Consider the following 8,041-nt stretch of genomic DNA (forward strand, 5'->3'; position numbering starts at 1 on the left):
ATGTACCAAACCCTTTGCAATGTGCGCATGAATAATATGCATGTATGTGTGTGTGTGTGTCACCTACATGGCTTAATGTGTTTACCTCCACAGAGACAAGTCCAGAGGAGGTGACAGGGGTGCTCCCGGGGGCAGATGGGAGGGGTGTCTGATAATGATGATTGCAGAGATGTGCGGGGCTGGGGGGGCAGAGGTGTGCATTGTGGTCGATGGATGGGGGTCGGGCTACCCGCATTGTCCCAGGATCACCCACTGGCGCCGAGCAGGAGGAGACTCAACAGCCCAAACAACACAGGGGACTGCGCCTCTTTTTTTGTTGTCTGGAAGCAATCAGTCAGGGGAAAGGGTCTGTCAGAGGTATTGTGGAAGTCGCTGCAGACGCACGTTGTTCCCTCCCCTCTCCCCCTCTCTCCCTCTCCACTTCTCCCTGCCCTTCCTTTTGTGTGTGTTACTGACTATTCCCCAGACTCCAGGAAGTAGCCAATTTTATCTAACCAGTTTCCATTTCAGTCTGGATTCAGTCTGTCTGCAATAAGGTGCAGGACAAGGATTCATTAATATTTTTTCCCTCCCTGCGTGATAACGTTTTCATGTATTTTTAAACCACACCTGACATGACAATAACTGAAGTAAATACTGATGGTGTATTTACATGCTTGGTGGAGTCCTGTAATTTGGTGTTGCGAACACTATATTTGTGGAACCTACCCCCCCACCCCCACCCAACTAGCAGGTCAAGGTCTTTTTTATTGGATTTTGACAGTATGACAGTACAGCCATTAAAACGACATGCACTCACTGGACTCTGTACATACTGATAGAACCACTTTGGACTCCTTTTTGCTTTCAGAACTGTTTTTATTCTTCGTACAACAGATTCAACAAGATGCTGGCAATATTCCTCTAGGAGTTTGGTTTATACTGATATGATAGCATCACACAGTTGCTGCAGACTTGTTGGCTGCACATCCACGATGTGAAACCACATCCCAAAGCTGCTCTATTGGATTGAGATTTGGTGTTTGTGGAGGCCATCTGAGTACAGTGAACTCGCTGACTTGTTCAACAAACCAGTGTAAGGTGATTTGTACAGTGACTCCATGTGAACTGTAGGCTCAGTTTCCTGTTCTTGGCCTACAGGAGTGGCAGCCGGTGTGGTCTTCTGCTGCTCTAACCCATCTGCTTCAAAATTCGAAGCTTTGTGATTCCAGAGATACTCTTCTGCATAACTTATGCATACTTCTGCTTATTTGAGTCACTGTTGCCTTCCTATGAGTTTAATTAGTTTGCCCATTATCCTGTTGCTCATTTGTTATTTTCTCTTGAAATTTCCAATGAAATTCCCAGTAGATCATCAGTTTCTGAAATACTCAGACCAGCCTGTCTGGCACCAACAACAATGCCACGTTCAAAGACACTGAAAACACATTTCTTCTCCATTCTGACTTTCTGTCACACTGTTCAAATGGTGCATGGCAAAGTTTTAAAAAATGAGGTCATTTGTTAAAACCAATTCCGATAAGAGCTCATATCCCTGATATTTTATCTCATCATTACAGCTCTAGCTTTTAGCGCAGCAGTCCCATCCACCTGGTGTTCAAACCCTTTGTTTGCAGGGGGCAGCCAATCAGGAGAAAGCTGGCTTAAAGAGAAAGGAATTAAAACTGCTCATTTCAGAACGTAGATGACCCAGGGGGCTGTACCAGCATCCAGTATAAAATGAATTATTATTCTGAACTGGGCAAAAGCTACTCCAGCAGAGTCCAAGAGCAAAAATGGAGCTGGAAGTGCTTTCTGGTTGACAACTGGAGTGTGGTGCTAATGTTCTCACATCCTAAGGCTACAGCAGGGTTAGTTTCATGCCCCCCCTTCACAGTCTTTGTGCTGAGCTAGCTTCTAGCTTTAGCCTTATGTATTCATAAGGCATATATACAGCAGTCTTGCTCATCTAAGTCTCAACAAAAAGTGAATAAATGTATTTCTAAAAGCTGCTGAGCTGTTGCTTTAACAGCCTCGTTAAGCTCAATCAAGTGACCCTGCAGAGGTGATTCAAATGAGGGCGTGCAGTCGGCTAAAACAGCATTACACAGCAAGAGGGATGATTAATATTCTAGACAGCAGCCCTAGCCTTCACTATAATTTATTGACACAGTGACTGGTTTCAGACGAGTGGGGGTCACACATATGCAATTAAACAGGCTTATTATGTGTGAATGAGAATGTTAAGAATAGGGTGAAGACTGCATGCAGGCAGGCAGCCAGTCGCTGGTGAGATAAGAATGATAGAAATAAGGCAACTTTAATTAAATAGATAAGAGAAAACTTAAAAAATTCACAACTTGCACATCCGATGTCACAACAGGAAGGATTGAAAACACCCACACTGGTAAATGACGCAGCCTCTTTAAAAAAAAAATAAAAAAAAATCATGCTGTGAAAAAGCATAAAAAAAGGAGGGAAAAAAACTTATTCATCGTGTGTTGAGAAAAAATGTACCATTATCAGCATGTCCAGTGGGGTTTGCTCTATAATGAATGAGAGAAAGCTTCAGTCTTGTCCTCAGACATGCGGTATGACCCACATTTTATCCCAGAATGCTAATGTTAGCTACAGACCTACCAACCTGCCCCAGACTCCTTTTAGCCAACTGAATGTTCAATGAGTGAGTTACTCTCCTGCGGTAAAAATGTCAAACAGTCTAATGCAACAGCCTGGCGATAAATTTTACCTTCATAAAGGTTGTGATCTTCAGTTTTGGCTAAAATGATTAAAAGTATTACTTCTAGAGCAATCCAAATATTGCTAATATCGATACCAGCGCTGGTATCGGTATCGGATCGATACTAGCACAATAGGATCAATATTTTCTATCCTCAAAATTCAGTATGTAACCCACTGAATAGTGTTAAATAAATTCTTATCCTTTTGGAAATGAAAAAACTTAATCTTTTTGTGTCACCTGCCAGGTCTAGTAGATTTATAGCCTGTAGCACATTTAAACAACAGAAGTTGACAAAGAGCTTTAGGTACAGGCACATTTTTAATTCTTGATCCACAAAAAAATTCAGTTTGAAAATCTCAAAAATCATGAGACGCTGCTCTCCCCTACATAAGCTAACTTTATAGGTTAAAAGTATTGGTATCGGTATTGGTATTGGTAATTCTGGCCCTGTATTTACTTGGTATGGGATAAATACCAAAATTGGTGGTGCGCAGTATCGCACAGCACTAATTCACCTTGATGCATTGTTATATCAGTCTGTTAAGTTAATGTTGGGTAAAACCTGAGGACTGGCGTGAAAGTTCAGAACTTCATCTTTAGCTGAAAGTTGCTCAGTATGTAGCTCGTGCCCTGCAGCCAGTGGTCAGTCAACACAAAGAAACCCCTCAATTCAATATCAATAACTTTTAATCAATCCAGACTTTTAAGTTGGATCAAAGTGAGCCTGACACATTGAGATGCAACAATGTTATTTTACACCCAATTACACGTGCAAAGTGCACTGAATCTCAAAGAGTTATTATAGATGTTATATAAGATTCACGTTTTCATTTAGGAAGCATTTTCTCTTGTCCAACGGGCTTTGGTCTTTTCAGTATGAGATGAACTAATTTGTAAGGTGTTGTTTGATAAACCTCTCACAGAGAGCATATACTTTCAGATTTCTTTAGTCTGGTTTGGGTTAAGGGATTACATCTTTGTCATGTTAAAGCTGGAGGCCTCAGTGACCTAGTTCTCTTTAAAGGCCACTGGCATGAAACTATTTTGATGATCTCCATGCATTTAACTGTCCTACATGGAAGAGTGCCCTGGCTCAATTGTGATACTGATGCCAGTCAGTGTTTTTTGTCCCTTGAAGTAATTGCGTGATGTTTATGGACGAACTGTTTGTGGGGGATGAGTCTTTCACAGAAGCTACATGGTATCGCCCACTTATGCTTAATTCATAGCACCGCATTTGTGCCTGCTTGCAGAGGTATTTACCTACAATAGAAAGGGGCTTTCAACCAATGAAAATGTTCCCATGCAGAATCCCAACTGCACGTTGCTTGATGTGTATGATGCTGTGAGTTGGCTGAATGCAGACTGGCACACTAATGAGAAGAGAGCAACAGTGGAGCCAAGCACAAAAAACCCCCCAAAACATTAAAGACCCAAAAATACAGCATGAAAGATACAGAGAGTGGCTCTCGCAGCTGGTTAATGGACCAACAGCAGCGCAAATTTGAGTAGGCCACAGACCGGGTTATGTCACATATACTATCACATGGGCCATCTGACAACAGACGCTCACTGCAGGTAGACGAGCTGTCCAAAGCTGCTAGTGTGCTGGTAGTGGGCTACCACTGCTGAACATTGATTTCCCCATTGTGCTTCATGGAAAATATGGCCTTAAATCTGCATACGTCATCTGCTATAGCTACTGAAATCTAGTGAGGTGCTAATGTTTTGTATCAGAAAGACAACTCTGCAAAGAAATGTCAGCTTTTCACGAAGGACATGGTCCAACCACAGTTTTAACTTTAGAAAAAAAGAAGACGGTATTCATATAGAAATGCTAGAAAAGAAAAATGTTACAGTTTCCTTGAGTAGGCAGAACGTTAACATGCTAACAGAAGCGGCTAAAAAAACCAGAGCTAATGATAAAATTTGATAAAACAGAATAACTAAAATGATTACAATCATTCCTGAAGGGATCACAGAGGTTTATAGAGAATGTTGTGGCATTACATACACTAAATGTTCAATATATAGAGCTTATTAAATTCTATTTCTTCTATAGTTCTTTATCATCGTCACCTCCAGTTATTGTTCTTCATCCTGCAATCACAAAAACAAGACTGCACAAAAGCCTTGAGCTACCCCTCATTTCTTTATAGTTTGTGTCTGATGAGCCAGACTCCTTTTAACCAACTGAATTTTCAGTGACTTGTGTTTTCCTCTATGTTCTCTTAAAAGACTTGACTAATAGTTCTCCGGACTTTCTGCAGGTCTTTCTGAGTTTTGCTTTGGACATTTGCTGCTTTATCACCTATTTTCAGTTTAGTCCTTGAATTTGACAGACTGTTAACAATGACATATGAATCATTTAAACAAACAAAAAGACACAAAAGTAAAGCGGTGAATCAGTTTTATGTCTACACATCGTGCATAACATCGTTATGCACTTTATTAACACAGTTTGCCAGGCATAAAATAATATTTTTGCACCAACAAGGTGATTTGCAAATATCTATTATAGAAAATTTGGCAATCTTAAAAAAATATATTAAAAAAAACAGAACTAATTGAGGATTAAAGAAGAAGTGGGAGTCCTAAAAAAAACATATACATCAGATAAACAGAATCTGAAGGCGATTTCCTTAAAAAAATGGTAAAAAAAAAAAAAAATACAGCAAGATTAAAATTTCATGTCCTATTCAAGGGATCTGACACAGGACTGAGAGATGGATCTGCCCCGTCAGTTGAGCCATCTAATATTTGCTAAAGTCTCATCAGAAGTGGTCTCAGTAGGAGGCTGCCAGTCAAGGAGCCATTCTTAAGGAAGGGGGGGAAAAGGTAGAAAAGGCTGAGGTAGCCCAAACTACACAAGAACTGGACTGAAAATCAGTGCCAACAGGTCTGATGAAGTGATGAATCAGAGTTTGAAATTTTTGGGTCATGTCGTCATCAGTATGTATTAAGGTTGTCTCGAGAGAAGTATGCGTCTGCAGCCATCTGTAAAACACAGTGGAGGTACTATATCACAGTTTGGGGTTGCATTTCCGCTGGTGATGTTAGGATCTCATCAAAGCTGTATTATGACTTATCGACACATAAAAAGCACCATGAGATTTTGATACACCACGCAACACTGTCTGGAAAGTGTCTTGGGAACAGCGTTACTTACTTTATGACTTTGCATAAATAGACTGATGACTGGTGACTTGTACAAATTAAGCCATGTCATTTATAAGATGAAAAACAGAAAACACTTTCAGTGTAAGGTATGATTAAAGGAAAAAAACTAAGAGAAGTCTCTCAAGGCCAGCTGGTCAGGGCTTGTTGACTTCCTCCAAACCTTCCGTGCTCACAAAAACGAGGTTAACTGATGCAGACATCAAGATCATGATAATACGCCTGTCTCATCTTTATATCTCACTGATATTTTCCACTTATGGGCCGGCCCACAGATGCAATGCTTTAATTCCAACCAAGCTTTGGTGGTTTATTTTTACGTGTCAACGAGAGCGAAGAGTGAGCCAGCGACGTTATTGTGACAATGTATCTCACTGGTGTAAACTGTGGTTTGGTGATAACCGATGGTTCTAGAAGCACACTCCACTGGGTAGTCAACACGATCTCACCTAGACCTTGAGGAAAAGTACCAACATCTGGGGAGAAAAAAAAAAGATGCACACACACAAACAACAACAACAACAAAACTATACATCCCCAAATCCCTGGCTCCATCCATCTTCCTGCTGTCACCTGAAATGGGATCCGAGGGTAAGGTGACCCCTGCGCCATAAAGGAACAAGGGGAGCCATGTCACTTTGTAAAAAAACCTCCGCTCAACCATCTGGCACAGAGATAATAGAGCTGGAGGCAGGTGAGAGTCAGTGCAGAGGGAGAGGGCTTCAGTCTCCTTGAGCGTGCAGTTTCATTGTAACCTACCAATGAACCCGTCCTGAAAATGAGCCATTCTTTACATCGAATTGCATCCATTATATTGTCCCTGAGAACAAGAGAATTTCAGGCATGAAAACCAATACAATAGAGACGAAAGGCATGAAATTCTCTTGGGAAGTGGGAGCTCCAGCGACACAGTGGGTGCCATTGTGCCGTAAACTTTTGCACCCCCCCCCCTCGCCTGACTCCCGACGTGGTTTTCCGCCTCTGTTTCTGCTGCTTTAGCAGCGATGATAAAAACAGGCGAAAATAAGACACACGGTAAAGTCTGCTCATAGCGTAACAGTCCAGTCTTCAGGATGATCTTTCTTTTGTGCCGCAAAGATGCAAGAGAAGACTGTGGCTGAAATGTGCCGGGCAAGCAGCAATGAAATCCAAGGCTAAACACACACACACACACACACACACAGATATATATTTATCATTGAAGGTATGAAGCAGCAACCTTGGTAAATATTTTAATAACTTAGGTCAATATAACTGAGAGAAAAGGCCAGCCACTGGGTATCAAGAGAAATCTAAGAGGTCTTAGAAAAAGAAATCTAAATCTTGCGCACACAGGCTTCACACATCTTTTTCTAATCCTTCTTTCTACAATGCTTAAAAGGTCACTCTGATATCAAAAGAAATTACACCTCCTCAGACTTCGTTTCCATCTTCAGTCTGACATTTTCTCCTATTCATCTGTTTTTTTTGGGGGGGGTGGGATTTGTCCCACCCGCCCCGAGTCAGTCACTGAAGATGTGTGTGTTCTGAAAAAGTAATTTTAATTTAACACTGAAGTGCAGAAATACCATTATAGTGGTTTCGCAGGTGTTATGAGAGCAGTGTTCGATCGGAATAGGGTGAAGCCGGCAATCGCACGCGTTCTGTTTGTGATGATATGACAATTCGCTGAATACAACCAGAGGCCAACCAATTAAGCGAAGCTCCCCGTTGCACACTTACTGATGCAGACCGACTCAGATTGTTTGATTGCAGACTGATTGGCTAATGTGTCATCAACGTTCATCAATTATTTGCAAACCTTCGCTAATCTGTCTGAGAGCGATTGGAATCAGCCCAAATCAAACCAGGATTGTTTGGATGGTTGCTGTCATATTTTTATCCCAATGCAACTGAGCCATAAAGCATTGTGCAACTGGGCAAGGCCGGAGGACATTTCAATCCACTCGATAAAAATCAAGACAGGCTGCTCAGCTTGTGGTCGATAAACACTTTACATTTGTCAGGCTGACAGAGTCATAAACAAGGCTTTCAGTCCAAAGTTGCATAACCTTAAAACAATTAAGACAAACGTGATAAACGTCACATGAATGCTGCAGTATTTCACTGCTAAATAACAGCGTGACACTCAGGCTGGTTTGA

Source organism: Diplotaxodon limnothrissa, linkage group LG7 (assembly GCF_057381915.1).
Source record: "Diplotaxodon limnothrissa isolate DT_005_m linkage group LG7, D_limnothrissa_male_GT1.1, whole genome shotgun sequence".
NCBI classification, from domain to species: domain Eukaryota; kingdom Metazoa; phylum Chordata; class Actinopteri; order Cichliformes; family Cichlidae; genus Diplotaxodon; species Diplotaxodon limnothrissa.